The sequence below is a fragment of the Ranitomeya variabilis genome, chromosome 5 (genome assembly GCF_051348905.1).
Source record: "Ranitomeya variabilis isolate aRanVar5 chromosome 5, aRanVar5.hap1, whole genome shotgun sequence".
In the NCBI taxonomy this organism is placed as follows: Eukaryota; Metazoa; Chordata; class Amphibia; order Anura; family Dendrobatidae; genus Ranitomeya; species Ranitomeya variabilis.
Window position 1 is genome coordinate 653,358,966 of NC_135236.1, and position 22,179 is coordinate 653,381,144.

Below are 22,179 nucleotides of genomic sequence, written 5' to 3' on the forward strand. Positions count from 1 at the left end.
GCTATATACTGTATAATGTATGAGGGGCTATATACTGTATAATGTATGAGGGGCTATATACTGTACAATGTATGAGGGGCTATATACTGTACAATGTATGAGGGGCTATATACTGTACAATGTATGAGGGGCTATATACTGTACAATGTATGAGGGGCTATATACTGTACAATGTATGAGGGGCTATATACTGTACAATGTATGAGGGGCTATATACTGTATAATGTATGAGAGAGATATACTGTACAATGTATGAGGGGCTATATACTGTACAATGTATGAGGGGATATATACTGTACAATGTATGAGGAGATATATACTGGACAATGTATGAGGAGATATATACTGTACAATGTATGAGGGGCTATATACTGTACAATGTATGAGGGGATATATACTGTACAATGTATGAGGGGATATATACTGTATAACGTATGAGGGGCTATATACTGTACAATGTATGAGGGGATATATACTGTACAATGTATGAGGGGCTATATACTGTATAATGTATGAGGGGCTATATAATGTATAATGTATGAGGGGCTATATACTGTACAATGTATGAGGGGCTATATACTGTACAATGTATGAGGGGCTATATACTGTACAATGTATGAGGGGCTATATACTGTACAATGTATGAGGGGCTATATACTGTACAATGTATGAGGGGCTATATACTGTATAATGTATGAGAGAGATATACTGTACAATGTATGAGGGGCTATATACTGTACAATGTATGAGGAGATATATACTGTACAATGTATGAGGGGATATATACTGTATAATGTATGAGGGGATATATACTGTACAATGTATGAGGGGCTATATACTGTATAATGTATGAGGGGCTATATACTGTATAATGTATGAGGGGCTATATACTGTACAATGTATGAGGGGCTATATACTGTACAATGTATGAGGGGCTATATACTGTACAATGTATGAGGGGCTATATACTGTACAATGTATGAGGGGCTATATACTGTACAATGTATGAGGGGCTATATACTGTACAATGTATGAGGGGCTATATACTGTATAATGTATGAGAGAGATATACTGTACAATGTATGAGGGGCTATATACTGTACAATGTATGAGGGGATATATACTGTACAATGTATGAGGAGATATATACTGGACAATGTATGAGGAGATATATACTGTACAATGTATGAGGGGCTATATAGATATTCTGTACAATGTATGGAGGATATATACTGTATAGTGTAAGGAGGATATATACTGTATAATGTATGGGGGATAGATACTGTATAGTGTATGAGGGGCTATATACTGTATAATGTATGAGGGGATATATACTGTACAATGTATGAGGGGCTATATACTGTATTATGTATGAGGGGCTATATACTGTACAATGTATGAGGGGCTATATACTGTATAATGTATGAGGGGATATATACTGTACAATGTATGAGGGGCTATATACTGTATAATGTATGAGGGGCTATATACTGTATAATGTATGAGGGGCTATATACTGTACAATGTATGAGGGACTATATACTGTACAATGTATGAGGGGATATATACTGTACAATGTATGAGGGGCTATATACTGTACAATGTATGAGGGGATATATACTGTATAATGTATGAGGGGATATATACTGTACAATGTATGAGGGGATATATACTGGACAATGTATGAGGGGCTATATACTGTACAATGTATGAGGGGCTATATACTGTACAATGTATGAGGGGCTATATACTGTACAATGTATGAGGGGCTATATACTGTACAATGTATGAGGGGCTATATACTGTATAATGTATGAGGGGCTATATACTGTACAATGTATGAGGGGCTATATACTGTACAATGTATGAGGGGCTATATACTGTACAATGTATGAGGGGCTATATACTGTATAATGTATGAGAGAGATATACTGTACAATGTATGAGGAGATATATACTGTATAATGTATGAGGGGATATATACTGGACAATGTATGAGGAGATATATACTGTACAATGTATGAGGGGCTATATACTGTACAATGTATGAGGGGATATATACTGTACAATGTATGAGGGGATATATACTGTACAATGTATGAGGGGCTATATACTGTATAATGTATGAGGGGCTATATACTGTATAATGTATGAGGGGATATATACTGTACAATGTATGAGGTGATATATACTGTATAATGTATGAGGGGATATATACTGTACAATGTATGAGGGGCTATATACTGTATAATGTATGAGGGGCTATATACTGTATAATGTATGAGGGGATATATACTGTACAGTGTATGAGGAGATATATACTGTATAATGTATGAGGGGCTATATACTGTACAATGTATGAGGGGCTATATACTGTACAATGTATGAGGGGATATATACTGTACAATGTATGAGGGGCTATATAGATATTCTGTACAATGTATGGAGGATATATACTGTATAGTGTAAGGAGGATAGATACTGTATAATGTATGGGGGATATATATATATATTCTGTGCAATGTATGGAGGAGATACACCGTGTCTGGAGGAGTCGGACAGAGGAGTGAGGGGCTGTGGAGGCTGTGGACATAGGGCAGCAGATTGGAGCTGGGTGAAGGGAGGGTGAGAGATGAAGGAGGGGAGAAGGGAGGAGGAGAGCCGGGAGGAGGAGGAGGAGGAGGAGGAGAGGAGAGGGAGTGCTGACTGATCAGAGGCCGTCCTGCTCCCGGGCACTCATGGACTTTCCCGGAGCCTCCGGCCGCCGCTTCTGGATAGCTGGAGTATAGACGGGAGAGCCGGCATCTCGGTGAGTGCAGCTACCGGGCACCGCGCCCTCCGCTCGGGGCAGCACCGAGGACTGACTGTGCAGTGGGAGCTTGTCGCTGGCACCCACATCTGGACATGACAGCTGCAACTGGCACTAGTGGGTGCATGTCATTTATCTGCGGGCACGGGTGGCATGACCGGGCTCTCATGGTGTCATTAGTAATCCGTGTCTGTCCTTACTGATCCATCTGAGGCTGCAACTGGCACCTGGCAGCAGAAACTGGGACATGGGCAATCGTAAGTTGAAGATTCGTCTGTTATTGCAAGTGGGTGCCAACATTGTATCACACAAAATAATAAGTGGGGTATCAGCACTGCCCTGTAATAAGTGGGGTGTCAGCACTGCTCTGTAATAAGTGGGGTATCAGCACTGCTCTGTAATAAGTGGGGTATCAGCACTGCTCTGTAATAAGTGGGGTGTCAGCACTGCTCTGTAATAAGTGGGGTATCAGTACTGCTCTGTAATAAGTGGGGTATCAGCACTGCTCTGTAATAAGTGGGATATCAGTACTGCTCTGTAATAAATGGAGTATCAGCACTGCTCTGTAATAAGTGGGGTATCAGCACTGCTCTGTAATAAGTGGGATATCAGTACTGCTCTGTAATAAATGGAGTATCAGCACTGCTCTGTAATAAGTGGGGTATCAGCACTGCTCTGTAATAAGTGGGGTATCAGCACTGCCCTGTAATAAGTGGTGTATCAGCACTGCTCTGTAATAAGTGGGGTATCAGCACTGCTCTGTAATAAGTGGGGTATCAGCACTGCTCTGTAATAAGTGGGATATCAGCACTGCTCTGTAATAAGTGGTGTATCAGCACTGCACTGTAATAAGTGGAGTATCAGCACTGCTCTGTAATAAGTGGGATATCAGCACTGCTCTGTAATAAGTGGGATATCAGTACTGCTCTTTAATAATTGGGGTATCAGCACTGCTCTGTAATAAGTGGGGTATCAGCACTGCCCTGTAATAAGTGGGATATCAGCACTGCCCTGTAATAAGTGGGGTATCAGCACTGCTCTGTAATAAGTGGGGTATCAGCACTGCCCTGTAATAAGTGGGGTATCAGCACTGCTCTGTAATAAGTGGGGTGTCAGCACTGCTCTGTAATAAGTGGGGTATCAGCACTGCTCTGTAATAAGTGGGGTATCAGCACTGCTCTGTAATAAGTGGGGTGTCAGCACTGCTCTGTAATAAGTGGGATATCAGCACTGCTCTGTAATAAGTGGGATATCAGTACTGCTCTGTAATAAGTGGGATATCAGTACTGCTCTGTAATAAATGGAGTATCAGCACTGCTCTGTAATAAGTGGGGTATCAGCACTGCTCTGTAATAAGTGGGATATCAGTACTGCTCTGTAATAAATGGAGTATCAGCACTGCTCTGTAATAAGTGGGGTATCAGCACTGCTCTGTAATAAGTGGGGTATCAGCACTGCCCTGTAATAAGTGGGGTATCAGCACTGCTCTGTAATAAGTGGTGTATCAGCACTGCTCTGTAATAAGTGGGGTATCAGCACTGCTCTGTAATAAGTGGGGTATCAGCACTGCTCTGTAATAAGTGGGATATCAGCACTGCTCTGTAATAAGTGGTGTATCAGCACTGCACTGTAATAAGTGGAGTATCAGCACTGCTCTGTAATAAGTGGGATATCAGTACTGCTCTGTAATAAGTGGGATATCAGTACTGCTCTATAATAATTGGGGTATCAGCACTGCTCTGTAATAAGTGGGGTATCAGCACTGCCCTGTAATAAGTGGGATATCAGCACTGCCCTGTAATAAGTGGGGTATCAGCACTGCTCTGTAATAAGTGGGGTATCAGCACTGCTCTGTAATAAGTGGGGTATCAGCACTGCTCTGTAATAAGTGGGGTGTCAGCACTGCTCTGTAATAAGTGGGGTATCAGTACTGCTCTGTAATAAGTGGGGTAACAGCACTGCTCTGTAATAAGTGGGATATCAGTACTGCTCTGTAATAAGTGGGATATCAGTACTGCTCTGTAATAAGTGGGATATCAGTACTGCTCTGTAATAAATGGAGTATCAGCACTGCTCTGTAATAAGTGGGGTATCAGCACTGCTCTGTAATAAGTGGGATATCAGTACTGCTCTGTAATAAATGGAGTATCAGCACTGCTCTGTAATAAGTGGGGTATCAGCACTGCTCTGTAATAAGTGGGATATCAGTACTGCTCTGTAATAAATGGAGTATCAGCACTGCTCTGTAATAAGTGGGGTATCAGCACTGCTCTGTAATAAGTGGGATATCAGCACTGCTCTATAATAATTGGGGTATCAGCACTGCTCTGTAATAAGTGGGGTATCAGCACTGCTCTGTAATAAGTGGGATATCAGCACTGCTCTGTAATAAGTGGTGTATCAGCACTGCACTGTAATAAGTGGAGTATCAGCACTGCTCTGTAATAAGTGGGATATCAGTACTGCTCTGTAATAAGTGGGATATCAGTACTGCTCTATAATAATTGGGGTATCAGCACTGCTCTGTAATAAGTGGGGTATCAGCACTGCTCTGTAATAAGTGGAGTATCAGCACTGCTCTGTAATAAGTGGAGTATCAGCACTGCTCTGTAATAAGTGGGATATCAGTACTGCTCTGTAATAAGTGGGATATCAGCACTGCCCTGTAATAAGTGGGGTATCAGCACTGCTCTGTAATAAGTGGGGTATCAGCACTGCCCTGTAATAAGTGGGGTATCAGCACTGCTCTGTAATAAGTGGGGTATCAGCACTGCCCTGTAATAAGTGGGGTATCAGCACTGCTCTGTAATAAGTGGGGTGTCAGCACTGCTCTGTAATAAGTGGGGTATCAGCACTGCTCTGTAATAAGTGGGGTATCAGCACTGCTCTGTAATAAGTGGGGTGTCAGCACTGCTCTGTAATAAGTGGGGTATCAGTACTGCTCTGTAATAAGTGGGGTATCAGCACTGCTCTGTAATAAGTGGGATATCAGTACTGCTCTGTAATAAGTGGGATATCAGTACTGCTCTGTAATAAGTGGGATATCAGTACTGCTCTGTAATAAATGGAGTATCAGCACTGCTCTGTAATAAGTGGGGTATCAGCACTGCTCTGTAATAAGTGGGATATCAGTACTGCTCTGTAATAAATGGAGTATCAGCACTGCTCTGTAATAAGTGGGGTATCAGCACTGCTCTGTAATAAGTGGGGTATCAGCACTGCCCTGTAATAAGTGGGGTATCAGCACTGCCCTGTAATAAGTGGTGTATCAGCACTGCTCTGTAATAAGTGGGGTATCAGCACTGCTCTGTAATAAGTGGGGTATCAGCACTGCTCTGTAATAAGTGGGATATCAGCACTGCTCTGTAATAAGTGGTGTATCAGCACTGCTCTGTAATAAGTGGTGTATCAGCACTGCACTGTAATAAGTGGGATATCAGTACTGCTCTGTAATAAGTGGGATATCAGTACTGCTCTATAATAATTGGGGTATCAGCACTGCTCTGTAATAAGTGGGGTATCAGCACTGCCCTGTAATAAGTGGGATATCAGCACTGCCCTGTAATAAGTGGGGTATCAGCACTGCTCTGTAATAAGTGGGGTATCAGCACTGCCCTGTAATAAGTGGGGTATCAGCACTGCTCTGTAATAAGTGGGGTGTCAGCACTGCTCTGTAATAAGTGGGGTATCAGCACTGCTCTGTAATAAGTGGGGTATCAGCACTGCTCTGTAATAAGTGGGGTGTCAGCACTGCTCTGTAATAAGTGGGGTATCAGTACTGCTCTGTAATAAGTGGGGTATCAGCACTGCTCTGTAATAAGTGGGATATCAGTACTGCTCTATAATAATTGGGGTATCAGCACTGCTCTGTAATAAGTGGGGTATCAGCACTGCCCTGTAATAAGTGGGATATCAGCACTGCCCTGTAATAAGTGGGATATCAGTACTGCTCTGTAATAAATGGAGTATCAGCACTGCTCTGTAATAAGTGGGATATCAGTACTGCTCTGTAATAAGTGGGATATCAGTACTGCTCTGTAATAAATGGAGTATCAGCACTGCTCTGTAATAAGTGGGGTATCAGCACTGCTCTGTAATAAGTGGGATATCAGTACTGCTCTGTAATAAATGGAGTATCAGCACTGCTCTGTAATAAGTGGGGTATCAGCACTGCTCTGTAATAAGTGGGGTATCAGCACTGCCCTGTAATAAGTGGGGTATCAGCACTGCTCTGTAATAAGTGGTGTATCAGCACTGCTCTGTAATAAGTGGGGTATCAGCACTGCTCTGTAATAAGTGGGGTATCAGCACTGCTCTGTAATAAGTGGGATATCAGCACTGCTCTGTAATAAGTGGTGTATCAGCACTGCACTGTAATAAGTGGAGTATCAGCACTGCTCTGTAATAAGTGGGATATCAGTACTGCTCTGTAATAAGTGGGATATCAGTACTGCTCTATAATAATTGGGGTATCAGCACTGCTCTGTAATAAGTGGGGTATCAGCACTGCCCTGTAATAAGTGGGATATCAGCACTGCCCTGTAATAAGTGGGGTATCAGCACTGCTCTGTAATAAGTGGGGTATCAGCACTGCTCTGTAATAAGTGGGGTATCAGCACTGCTCTGTAATAAGTGGGGTGTCAGCACTGCTCTGTAATAAGTGGGGTATCAGTACTGCTCTGTAATAAGTGGGGTAACAGCACTGCTCTGTAATAAGTGGGATATCAGTACTGCTCTGTAATAAGTGGGATATCAGTACTGCTCTGTAATAAATGGAGTATCAGCACTGCTCTGTAATAAGTGGGGTATCAGCACTGCTCTGTAATAAGTGGGATATCAGTACTGCTCTGTAATAAATGGAGTATCAGCACTGCTCTGTAATAAGTGGTGTATCAGCACTGCTCTGTAATAAGTGGGGTATCAGCACTGCTCTGTAATAAGTGGGGTATCAGCACTGCTCTGTAATAAGTGGGATATCAGCACTGCTCTGTAATAAGTGGTGTATCAGCACTGCACTGTAATAAGTGGAGTATCAGCACTGCTCTGTAATAAGTGGGATATCAGTACTGCTCTGTAATAAGTGGGATATCAGTACTGCTCTATAATAATTGGGGTATCAGCACTGCTCTGTAATAAGTGGGGTATCAGCACTGCTCTGTAATAAGTGGGGTATCAGTACTGCTCTGTAATAAGTGGAGTATCAGCACTGCTCTGTAATAAGTGGGATATCAGTACTGCTCTGTAATAAGTGGGGTATCAGCACTGCTCTGTAATAAGTGGGGTATCAGCACTGCTCTGTAATAAGTGGGATATCAGCACTGCTCTGTAATAAGTGGAGTATCAGCACTGCTCTGTAATAAGTGGAGTATCAGCACTGCTCTGTAATAAGTGGGATATCAGTACTGCTCTGTAATAAGTGGGATATCAGCACTGCTCTGTAATAAATGGAGTATCAGCACTGCCCTGTAATAAGTGGGGTATCAGCACTGCTCTGTAATAAGTGGGGTATCAGCACTGCTCTGTAATAAGTGGGATATCAGCACTGCTCTGTAATAAGTGGAGTATCAGCACTGCTCTGTAATAAGTGGGATATCAGCACTGCTCTGTAATAAGTGGAGTACCAGCACTGCTCTGTAATAAGTGGGGTATCAGCACTGCTCTGTAATAAGTGGAGTACCAGCACTGCTCTGTAATAAGTGGGGTATCAGCACTGCTCTGTAATAAGTGGGGTATCAGCACTGCTCTGTAATAAGTGGAGTACCAGCACTGCTCTGTAATAAGTGGGGTATCAGCACTGCTCTGTAATAAGTGGGGGATCAGCACTGCTCTGTAATAAGTGGAGTACCAGCACTGCTCTGTAATAAGTGGGGTATCAGCACTGCTCTGTAATAAGTGGGGTATCAGTACTGCTCTGTAATAAGTGGGGTATCAGCACTGCTCTGTAATAAGTGGGGTATCAGCACTGCTCTGTAATAAGTGGGATATCAGTACTGCTCTGTAATAAGTGGGGTATCAGCACTGCTCTGTAATAAGTGGGGTATCAGCACTGCTCTGTAATAAGTGGGATATCAGTACTGCTCTGTAATAAGTGGGGTGTCAGCACTGCTCTGTAATAAGTGGGGGATCAGCACTGCTCTGTAATAAGTGGAGTATCAGCACTGCTCTGTAATAAGTGGTGTATCAGCACTGCTCTGTAATAAGTGGGGTATCAGCACTGCTCTGTAATAAGTGGGATATCAGCACTGCTCTGTAATAAGTGGGATATCAGTACTGCTCTGTAATAAGTGGGATATCAGTACTGCTCTGTAATAAGTGGAGTATCAGCACTGCTCTGTAATAAGTGGTGTACCAGCACTGCTCTGTAATAAGTGGAGTGTCAGCACTGCTCTGTAATAAGTGGGGTATCAGCACTGCTCTGTAATAAGTGGGATATCAGCACTGCTCTGTAATAAGTGGGGTATCAGCACTGCTCTGTAATAAGTGGGGTATCAGCACTGCTCTGTAATAAGTGGGATATCAGTACTGCTCTGTAATAAGTGGGGTATCACCACTGCTCTGTAATAAGTGGGGTATCAGCACTGCTCTGTAATAAGTGGGGTATCAGCACTGCTCTGTAATAAGTGGGGTATCAGCACTGCTCTGTAATAAGTGGGGTGTCAGCACTGCTCTGTTATAAGTGGGGTATCAGCACTGCTGTGTAATAAGTGGGATATCAGTACTGCTCTGTAATAATTGGGGTATCAGACTGCTCTGTAATAAGTGGGGTGTCAGCACTGCTCTGTGATAAGTGGAGTATCAGCACTGCTCTGTAATAAGTGGGGTATCAGCACTGCCCTGTAATAAGTGGGATATCAGTACTGCTCTGTAATAAGTGGGATATCAGCACTGCTCTGTAATAAGTGGGATATCAGTACTGCTCTGTAATAAGTGGAGTATCAGTACTGCCCTGTAATAAGTGGGGTGTCAGCACTGCTCTGTAATAACTGGGGTATCAGCACTGCTCTGTAATAAGTGGAGTATCAGCACTGCTCTGTAATAAGTGGGGTATCAGCACTGCACTGTAATAAATGGAGTATCAGCACTGCCCTGTAATAAGTGGGGTATCAGCACTGCTCTGTAATAAGTGGAGTATCAGCACTGCTCTGTAATAAGTGGGGTATCAGCACTGCTCTGTAATAAGTGGAGTATCAGCACTGCTCTGTAATAAGTGGGGTATCAGCACTGCACTGTAATAAATGGAGTATCAGCACTGCCCTGTAATAAGTGGGGTATCAGCACTGCTCTGTAATAAGTGGGGTATCAGCACTGCTCTGTAATAAGTGGAGTACCTGCACTGCTCTGTAATAAGTGGGGTATCAGCACTGCTCTGTAATAAGTGGGGTATCAGCACTGCTCTGTAATAAGTGGGATATCAGCACTGCTCTGTAATAAGTGGGATATCAGTACTGCTCTGTAATAAGTGGGATATCAGTACTGCTCTGTAATAAGTGGAGTATCAGCACTGCTCTGTAATAAGTGGGGTATCAGCACTGCTCTGTAATAAATGGAGTATCAGCACTGCTCTGTAATAAGTGGGGTATCAGCACTGCTCTGTAATAAGTGGGATATCAGCACTGCTCTGTAATAAGTGGGGTATCAGCACTGCTCTGTAATAAGTGGTGTATCAGCACTGCTCTGTAATAAGTGGGGTATCAGCACTGCTCTGTAATAAGTGGTGTATCAGCACTGCTCTGTAATAAGTGGGGTATCAGCACTGCTCTGTAATAAGTGGGATATCAGCACTGCTCTGTAATAAGTGGGATATCAGCACTGCTCTGTAATAAGTGGGATATCAGCACTGCTCTGTAATAAGTGGGGTATCAGCACTGCTCTGTAATAAGTGGCAGCATTACTAGATAATGAATAAGGTGCCAATATTGGCCAGGATTTAGTGAGTGCCAGTACTGTATAATAGAAATTATGAGTGTATAAAAGTTAGGGGATCTTGTCTTTGAGGGGTTGGAGCTCACACTATATACAGGTGTAGTAGAGCTGGCACAGTGATGGTGGTGATCTCACACTATATACAGGTGTAGTAGAGCTGGCACAGTGATGGGGGTGATCTCACACTATATACAGGTGTAGTAGAGCTGGCACAGTGATGGTGGTGGTGATCTCACACTATATACAGGTGTAGCAGGGCTGGCACAGTGATGGTGCTGATCTCACACTATATACAGGTGTAGCAGAGCTGGCACAGTGATGGTGGTGATCTCACACTATATACAGATGTAGCAGAGCTGGCACAGTGATGGGGGTGATCTCACACTATATACAGATGTAGTAGAGCTGGCACAGTGATGGTGGTGATCTCACACTATATACAGATGTAGCAGAGCTGGCACAGTGATGGTGGTGATCTCACACTATATACAGGTGTAGCAGGGCTGGCACAGTGATGGGGGTGATCTCACACTATATACAGGTGTAGTAGAGCTGGCACAGTGATGGTGGTGATCTCACACTATATACAGATGTAGTAGAGCTGGCACAGTGATGGTGGTGATCTCACACTATATACAGGTGTAGTAGAGCTGGCACAGTGATGGTGGTGATCTCACACTATATACAGGTGTAGCAGGGCTGGCACAGTGATGGTGCTGATCTCACACTATATACAGATGTAGTAGAGCTGGCACAGTGATGGTGGTGATCTCACACTATATACAGGTGTAGCAGGGCTGGCACAGTGATGGTGCTGATCTCACACTATATACAGGTGTAGTAGAGCTGGCACAGTGATGGTGGTGATCTCACACTATATACAGATGTAGTAGAGCTGGCACAGTGATGGTGGTGATCTCACACTATATACAGATGTAGTAGAGCTGGCACAGTGATGGTGGTGATCTCACACTATATACAGATGTAGTAGAGCTGGCACAGTGATGGTGGTGATCTCACACTATATACAGATGTAGTAGAGGTGGCACAGTGATGGGGGTGATCTCACACTATATACAGATAGAGCAGAGCTGGCACAGTGATGGTGGTGATCTCACACTATATACAGATGTAGCAGAGCTGGCACAGTGATGGTGGTGATCTCACACTATATACAGATGTAGTAGAGCTTGCACAGTGATTGTGGTGATCTCACACTATATGCAGATGTAGCAGAGCTGGCACAGTGATGGTGGTGATCTCACACTATATACAGGTGTAGTAGAGCTGGCACAGTGATGGTGGTGATCTCACACTATATACAGATGTAGTAGAGCTGGCACAGTGATGGTGGTGATCTCACACTATATGCAGATGTAGCAGAGCTGGCACAGTGATGGTGGTGATCTCACACTATATACGGATGTAGTAGAGGTGGCACAGTGATGGGGGTGATCTCACACTATATACAGATAGAGCAGAGCTGGCACAGTGATGGTGGTGATCTCACACTATATACAGATGTAGCAGAGCTGGCACAGTGTTGGTGGTGATCTCACACTATATACAAATGTAGTAGAGCTGGCACAGTGATGGTGGTGATCTCACACTATATACAGGTGTAGTAGAGCTGGCACAGTGATGGTGGTGATCTCACACTATATACAGGTGTAGTAGAGCTGGCACAGTGATGGTGGTGATCTCACACTATATACAGGTGTAGTAGAGCTGGCACAGTGATGGTGGTGATCTCACACTATATACAGATGTAGTAGAGCTGGCACAGTGATGGTGGTGATCTCACACTATATACAGATGTAGTAGAGCTGGCACAGTGATGGTGGTGATCTCACACTATATACAGATGTAGTAGAGGTGGCACAGTGATGGTGGTGATCTCACACTATATACAGATGTAGCAGAGCTGGCACAGTGATGATGGTGATCTCACACTATATACAGATGTAGTAGAGCTGGCACAGTGATGGTGGTGATCTCACACTATATACAGATGTAGTAGAGCTGGCACAGTGATGGTGGTGATCTCACACTATATACAGATGTAGCAGAGCTGGCACAGTGATGGTGGTGATCTCACACTATATACAGGTGTAGTAGAGCTGGCACAGTGATGGTGGTGATCTCACACTATATACAGATGTAGCAGAGCTGGCACAGTGATGGTGGTGATCTCACACTATATACAGGTGTAGTAGAGCTGGCGCAGTGATGGTGGTGATCTCACACTATATACAGATGTAGCAGAGCTGGCACAGTGATGGTGGTGATCTCACACTATATACAGGTGTAGTAGAGCTGGCACAGTGATGGTGGTGATCTCACAGTATATACAGATGTAGTAGAGCTGGCACAGTGATGGTGGTGATCTCACAGTATATACAGATGTAGTAGAGCTGGCACAGTGATGGTGGTGATCTCACACTATATACAGGTGTAGTAGAGCTGGCACAGTGATGGTGGTGATCTCACACTATATACAGATGTAGCAGAGGTGGCACAGTGATGGTGGTGATCTCACACTATATACAGATGTAGTAGAGGTGGCACAGTGATAGTGGTGATCTCACACTATATACAGATGTAGTAGAGCTGGCACAGTGATGGTGGTGATCTCACACTATATACAGATGTAGCAGAGCTGGCACAGTGATGGTGGTGATCTCACACTATATACAGATGTAGCAGAGCTGGCACAGTGATGGTGGTGATCTCACACTATATACAGATGTAGTAGAGCTGGCACAGTGATGGTGGTGATCTCACACTATATACAGATGTAGTAGAGCTGGCACATTGATGGTGGTGATCTCACACTATATACAGATGTAGCAGAGCTGGCACAGTGATGGTGGTGATCTCACACTATATACAGATGTAGTAGAGCTGGCACAGTGATGGTGGTGATCTCACAGTATATACAGATGTAGCAGAGCTGGCACAGTGATGGTGCTGATCTCACACTATATACAGATGTAGTAGAGCTGGCGCAGTGATGGTGGTGATCTCACACTATATACAGATGTAGTAGAGCTGGCGCAGTGATGGTGGTGATCTCACACTATATACAGATGTAGTAGAGCTGGCGCAGTGATGGTGGTGATCTCACACTATATGCAGATGTAGCAGAGCTGGCACAGTGATGGTGGTGATCTCACACTATATACAGATGTAGCACAGCTGGCACAGTGATGGTGGTGATCTCACACTATATACAGGTGTAGTAGAGGTGGCACAGTGATGGTGGTGATCTCACACTATATACAGATGTAGTAGAGCTGACACAGTGATGATGGTGATCTCACACTATATACAGGTGTAGTAGAGCTGGCACAGTGATGGTGGTGATCTCACACTATATACAGGTGTAGTAGAGGTGGCACAGTGATGGTGGTGATCTCACAATATATACAGATGTAGTAGAGCTGGCGCAGTGATGGTGGTGATCTCACACTATATACAGATGTAGTAGAGCTGGCACAGTGATGGTGGTGATCTCACACTATATACAGATGTAGCAGAGCTGGCACAGTGATGGTGGTGATCTCACAGTATATACAGATGTAGCAGAGCTGGCACAGTGATGGTGGTGATCTCACACTATATACAGATGTAGTAGAGCTGGCACAGTGATGGTGGTGATCTCACACTATATACAGATGTAGTAGAGGTGGCACAGTGATGGTGGTGATCTCACACTATATACAGATGTAGTAGAGCTGGCACAGTGATGGTGGTGATCTCACACTATATACAGATGTAGTAGAGCTGGCACAGTGATGGGGGTGATCTCACACTATATACAGATGTAGTAGAGTTGGCACAGTGATGGGGGTGATCTCACACTATATACAGATGTAGCAGAGCTGGCACAGTGATGGTGGTGATCTCACAGTATATACAGATGTAGTAGAGCTGGCACAGTGATGGTGGTGATCTCACACTATATACAGATGTAGCAGAGCTGGCACAGTGATGGTGCTGATCTCACACTATATACAGATGTAGCAGAGCTGGCACAGTGATGGTGGTGATCTCACAGTATATACAGATGTAGTAGAGCTGGCACAGTGATGGTGGTGAGCTCACACTATATACAGATGTAGCAGAGCTGGCTGTCATGATCTCCATGGCCAGAGAACTAGCATAAGCCTCTATAGGAACAAGCTCTTGGAAGATGTAACTGTACTGACCATGAACTAAACCTACCGCATCATCTAGAAGTAGCCAGGTAGCATGTCCTACTTTTTATCCCTATATGCCCAGCGCCGGCCGGAGAACTAAATAATGCTAGCAGAGGGAAATATAAGACCTGACTCACCTCTAGAGAAATGCCCAAAAAAAGGAGACAGAGGCCCCCCACATATATTGGCGGTGATATGAGATGAAACAACAAACGCAGCAGGAAAATAGTTTTAGCAAATTTGAGGTCCGCTTTCTAGATAGCAGAAGACAGAAAGCATACTTTCATGGTCAGTAGAAAACCCTAACAAAACACATCCAGAAATTACTTTAGGACTCTGGCATTAACTCATAATACCAGAGTGGCAATTCCTGATCAACAAGAGCTTTCCAGACACAGTAACGAAACTGCAGCTGTGAACTGGAACCAAAATACAAAAACAAAACATGGACGAATGTCCAACTTATCTAGTAGATGTCTGGGAGCAGGAACAAGCACAGAGAGGCTTCTGATCACATTGTTGACCGGCAAGCATCTAACAGAGAAGCCAGGTTATATAGCGACACCCAGATCTAATCAGAACAGGTGAACAGGGAAGATGATGTCACAAGTTCAATTCCACCAGTAGCCACCGGGGGAGCCCAGAATCCAAATTCACAACAGTACCCCCCCCTCAAGGAGGGGGCACCGAACCCTCACCAGAACCACCAGGGCGATCAGGATGGGCCCTATGAAAGGCACGAACCAGATCAGAGGCATGAACATCAGATGCAGTGACCCAAGAATTATCCTCCTGGCCGTATCCCTTCCACTTGACCAGATACTGGAGTCTCCGTCTGGAAACACGGGAGTCTAGGATTTTTTCCACAACGTACTCCAACTCACCCTCAACCAACACCGGAGCAGGAGGCTCAACGGAAGGCACAACCGGTGCCTCATACCTGCGCAATAACGACCGATGAAAAACGTTATGAATAGAAAAGGATGCAGGGAGGTCCAAACGGAAGGAAACAGGGTTAAGAATCTCCAATATTTTATACGGACCGATGAACCGAGGCTTAAACTTAGGAGATGAGACCCTCATAGGGACAAAACGAGAAGACAACCACACCAAATCTCCAACACAAAGCCGAGGACCAACACGACGGTGACGGTTGGCAAAAAGCTGAGTCTTCTCCTGGGACAACTTTAAATTGTCCATCACCTGCCCCCAGATATGATGCAATCTCTCCACCACCGCATCCACTCCAGGACAATCCGAGGATTCCATCTGACCGGAGGAAAATCGAGGGTGGAACCCCGAATTACAGAAAAACGGGGACACCAAAGTGGCAGAGCTGGCCCGATTATTGAGGGCGAACTCCGCCAATGGCAAAAAAGCAACCCAATCATCCTGGTCAGCAGACACAAAACACCTCAGATATGTCTCCAGGGTCTGATTAGTCCGCTCGGTCTGGCCATTAGTCTGAGGGTGAAAAGCAGACGAAAAAGACAAATCTATGCCCATCCTAGCACAGAATGCCCGCCAAAATCTAGACACAAATTGGGTTCTTCTGTCAGAAACGATATTCTCAGGAATACCATGCAAACGAACAACATTTTGAAAAAACAGGGGCACCAACTCGGAAGAAGAAGGCAATTTGGGCAGGGGAACCAAATGGACCATCTTAGAAAAACGGTCACACACCACCCAGATGACAGACATCTTCTGAGAAACAGGCAGATCTGAAATAAAATCCATCGAGATGTGTGTCCAAGGCCTCTTAGGAATAGGCAAGGGCAACAATAATCCACTAGCCCGAGAACAACAAGGCTTGGCCCGAGCACAAACGTCACAAGACTGCACAAAGCCTCGCACATCTCGTGACAGGGAAGGCCACCAGAAGGATCTTGCCACCAAATCCCTGGTACCAAAAATTCCAGGATGACCTGCCAATGCAGAAGAATGTACCTCAGAGATGACTCTACTGGTCCAATCATCAGGAACAAACAACCTATCAGGCGGACAACGATCCGGTCTATCCGCCTGAAACTCCTGCAAGGCCCGCCGCAGGTCTGGAGAAACGGCTGACAAGATAACTCCCTCCTTAAGAATACCTGTGGGGTCAGAGTTGCCGGGTGAATCAGGCTCAAAACTCCTAGAAAGGGCATCCGCCTTAACATTCTTAGAACCCGGTAGGTACGATACCACAAAATTAAACCGAGAGAAAAATAATGACCAGCGCGCCTGTCTAGGATTCAGGCGCCTGGCGGTCTCAAGATAGATCAAATTTTTGTGGTCAGTCAATACCACCACCTGATGTCTGGCCCCCTCGAGCCAATGGCGCCACTCCTCAAACGCCCACTTCATGGCCAAAAGCTCCCGATTCCCAACATCATAATTCCGCTCAGCGGGCGAAAATTTACGGGAAAAGAAGGCACAAGGCCTCATCACGGCGCAGTCAGAACTTTTCTGCGACAACACTGCCCCAGCCCCGATCTCAGAAGCGTCGACCTCAACCTGAAAAGGAAGAGTCACATCAGGCTGACGCAACACAGGGGCAGAAGAAAAACGGCGCTTAAGCTCCTGAAAGGCCTCCACAGCATCAGGGGACCAATTAGCAACATCAGCACCCTGTCTAGTCAAATCGGTCAATGGCTTAACGACATCCGAAAAACCAGAAATAAATCGACGATAAAAGTTGGCAAAGCCCAAAAATTTCTGAAGACTTTTAAGAGAAGAGGGCTGCGTCCAATCACAAATAGCTTGAACCTTGACAGGATCCATCTCAATGGAAGAGGGAGAAAAAATATATCCCAAAAAGGAAATTCTCTGAACCCCAAAAACGCACTTAGAACCCTTGACACACAGAGAATTAGACCGCAAAACCTGAAAAACCCTCTTAACTTGCCGGACATGAGAGTCCCAGTCATCCGAAAAAATCAGAATATCATCCAGATACACTATCATAAATTTATCCAAAAAATCGCGGAAAATATCATGCATAAAGGACTGGAAGACTGAAGGGGCATTAGAAAGACCAAAAGGCATCACCAAATACTCAAAGTGGCCCTCGGGCGTATTAAATGCGGTTTTCCACTCATCCCCCTGCCTGATCCGCACCAAATTATACGCCCCACGGAGATCAATCTTAGAGAACCACTTGGCCCCCTTTATGCGAGCAAACAAATCAGTCAGCAACGGCAATGGGTATTGATATTTAACCGTGATTTTATTCAAAAGCCGATAATCAATACATGGTCTCAAAGAGCCGTCTTTTTTTGACACAAAGAAAAAACCGGCTCCTAAGGGAGATGACGATGGACGAATATGTCCCTTTTCCAAGGACTCCTTTATATATTCTCGCATAGCAGTATGTTCAGGCACAGACAGATTAAATAAACGACCCTTTGGGTATTTAATACCCGGAATTAAATCTATAGCACAATCGCACTCACGGTGCGGAGGTAGTGAACCCAGCTTGGGTTCTTCAAAGACGTCACGATAATCAGACAGGAACTCAGGGATTTCAGAGGGAATAGATGATGAAATGGACACCAAAGGTACGTCCCCATGAGTCCCCTTACATCCCCAGCTCAACACAGACATAGCTCTCCAGTCAAGGACTGGGTTGTGAGACTGCAGCCATGGCAATCCCAGCACCAAATCCTCATGTAGATTATACAGCACTAGAAAACGAATAGTCTCCTGGTGATCCGGATTAATACACATAGTCACTTGTGTCCAGTATTGTGGTTTATTATTAGCCAATGGGGTGGAGTCAATCCCCTTCAGAGGAATAAGAGTCTCCAAAGGCTCTAAATCATACCCACAACGATTGGCAAAGGACCAATCCATAAGACTCAAAGCGGCGCCAGAGTCGATATAGGCGTCCGTAGTAATAGATGACAAAGAGCAAATCAGGGTCACAGACAAAATAAATTTAGACTGTAAAGTGCCAATGGGAACGGATTTATCAAGCTTTTTAGTACGCTTAAAGCATGCTGATATAACATGAGTAGAATCCCCACAATAGAAACACAACCCATTTTTCCGTCTAAAATTCTGCCGCTCGCTTCTGGACAGAATTCTATCACACTGCATGTTTTCTGGCGTCTTCTCAGTGGACACCGCCAGATGGTGCACTGGTTTGCGCTCCCGCAGACGCCTATCGATCTGAATGGCCATTGTCATGGACTCATTCAGACTTGCAGGCACAGGGAACCCCACCATAACATCCTTGATGGCATCAGAAAGACCCTCTCTGAAAGTAGCCGCCAAGGCACACTCATTCCACTGAGTAAGCACAGACCATTTACGGAATCTTTGGCAGTAAATTTCAGCTTCATCTTGCCCCTGCGATAGGGACATCAAAGTTTTTTCTGCCTGAAGTTCCAAATGAGGTTCCTCATACAGCAAGCCCAAGGCCAGAAAAAACGCATCCACATTGCGCAACGCAGGATCCCCTGGTGCCAATGCAAAAGCCCAATCTTGAGGGTCGCCGCGGAGCAAGGAAATCACAATCCCAACCTGCTGTGCAGGGTCTCCAGCAGAACGAGATTTCAGGGACAAAAATAACTTACAATTATTTCTAAAATTCTGAAAGCCAGATCTATTCCCTGAGAAGAATTCCGGCAAAGGAATTCTCGGCTCTGATACCGGAGCATGAACAACAAAATCTTGCAAACTTTGTACTTTCGTGGCGAGATTATTCAAACCTGCAGTTACACTCTGTAGATCCATTATAGACAGGTGAACATAGAGCCATTCAAAGATTAGAAGGAGAGAGGAAAAAAAGAAAGACTGCAGCATAGACAGACTGGCAAGTGATCCAATTAAGAGCACACTAACTACTAGAGAAAAAAAAAAAAAAAAAAAAAAATTTTCAGCAGACTTCTTATTTCTCTCCTTTCTCAGCCAAGGATTTTAACCCTTTAGTGGGCCGGTCAAACTGTCATGATCTCCATGGCCAGAGAACTAGCATAAGCCTCTATAGGAACAAGCTCTTGGAAGATGTAACTGTACTGACCATGAACTAAACCTACCGCATCATCTAGAAGTAGCCAGGTAGCATGTCCTACTTTTTATCCCTATATGCCCAGCGCCGGCCGGAGAACTAAATAATGCTAGCAGAGGGAAATATAAGACCTGACTCACCTCTAGAGAAATGCCCAAAAAAAGGAGACAGAGGCCCCCCACATATATTGGCGGTGATATGAGATGAAACAACAAACGCAGCAGGAAAATAGTTTTAGCAAATTTGAGGTCCGCTTTCTAGATAGCAGAAGACAGAAAGCATACTTTCATGGTCAGTAGAAAACCCTAACAAAACACATCCAGAAATTACTTTAGGACTCTGGCATTAACTCATAATACCAGAGTGGCAATTCCTGATCAACAAGAGCTTTCCAGACACAGTAACGAAACTGCAGCTGTGAACTGGAACCAAAATACAAAAACAAAACATGGACGAATGTCCAACTTATCTAGTAGATGTCTGGGAGCAGGAACAAGCACAGAGAGGCTTCTGATCACATTGTTGACCGGCAAGCATCTAACAGAGAAGCCAGGTTATATAGCGACACCCAGATCTAATCAGAACAGGTGAACAGGGAAGATGATGTCACAAGTTCAATTCCACCAGTAGCCACCGGGGGAGCCCAGAATCCAAATTCACAACAGCTGGCACAGTGATGGTGGTGATCTCACAGTATATACAGATGTAGCAGAGCTGGCACAGTGATGGTGGTGAGCTCACACTATATACAGATGTAGTAGAGCTGGCACAGTGATGGTGGTGATCTCACACTATATACAGATGTAGTAGAGGTGGCACAGTGATGGTGGTGATCTCACACTATATACAGATGTAGTAGAGCTGGCACAGTGATGGTGGTGATCTCACACTATATACAGATGTAGTAGAGCTGGCACATTGATGGTGGTGATCTCACACTATATACAGATGTAGTAGAGGTGGCACAGTGATGGTGGTGATCTCACACTATATACAGATGTAGTAGAGCTGGCACAGTGATGGTGGTGATCTCACACTATATACAGATGTAGCAGAGCTGGCACAGTGATGGTGGTGATCTCACACTATATACAGATGTAGTAGAGCTGGCACATTGATGGTGGTGATCTCACACTATATACAGATGTAGCAGAGCTGGCACAGGGATGGTGGTGATCTCACACTATATACAGATGTAGTAGAGCTGGCACAGTGATGGTGGTGATCTCACAGTATATACAGATGTAGTAGAGCTGGCACAGTGATGGTGGTGATCTCACAGTATATACAGATGTAGTAGAGCTGGCACAGTGATGGTGGTGATCTCACACTATATACAGATGTAGTAGAGCTGGCACATTGATGGTGGTGATCTCACACTATATACAGATGTAGCAGAGCTGGCACAGGGATGGTGGTGATCTCACACTATATACAGATGTAGTAGAGCTGGCACAGTGATGGTGGTGATCTCACAGTATATACAGATGTAGTAGAGCTGGCACAGTGATGGTGGTGATCTCACAGTATATACAGATGTAGTAGAGCTGGCACAGTGATGGTAGTGATCTCACACTATATACAGATGTACTAGAGGTGGCACAGTGATGGTGGTGATCTCACACTATATACAGATGTAGTAGAGCTGGCACAGTGATGGTGCTGATCTCACACTATATACAGATGTAGTAGAGCTGGCACAGTGATGGTGGTGATCTCACACTATATACAGATGTAGTAGAGCTGGCACAGTGATGGTGGTGATCTCACACTATATACAGATGTAGTAGAGCTGGCACAGTGATGGTGGTGATCTCACACTATATACAGATGTAGTAGAGCTGGCACAGTGATGGTAGTGATCTCACACTATATACAGATGTAGCAGAGCTGGCGCAGTGATGGTGGTGATCTCACACTATATACAGATGTAGTAGAGCTGGCACAGTGATGGTGGTGATCTCACACTATATACAGATGTAGTAGAGGTGGCACAGTGATGGTGGTGATCTCACACTATATACAGATGTAGCAGAGCTAGCACAGTGATGGTGGTGATCTCACACTATATACAGATGTAGTAGAGCTGGCACAGTGATGGTGGTGATCTCACACTATATACAGATGTAGTAGAGCTGGCACAGTGATGGTGGTGATCTCACACTATATACAGATGTAGTAGAGCTGGCACAGTGATGGTGGTGATCTCACACTATATACAGATGTAGTAGAGCTGGCACATTGATGGT

At 44.5% G+C, this 22,179-nt stretch overlaps 1 protein-coding gene across 2 annotated transcripts in view; it reads left to right on the top strand.

Moving 5' to 3' along the window:
* Nucleotides 1-2,658: 2,658 nt before the first annotated feature.
* SGCD (sarcoglycan delta) overlaps nt 2,659-22,179 on the top strand; it is a 589,398-nt gene continuing 569,877 nt past the window's right edge. Inside the window, exon 1 of one of the 2 annotated variants that reach the window (XM_077266420.1) lies at nt 2,659-3,066. The gene's annotated coding sequence lies outside the window, so the exon portion shown is untranslated. The remainder of the gene's footprint in view (nt 3,067-22,179) is intronic. The other variant, XM_077266419.1, reaches the window with a different exon arrangement.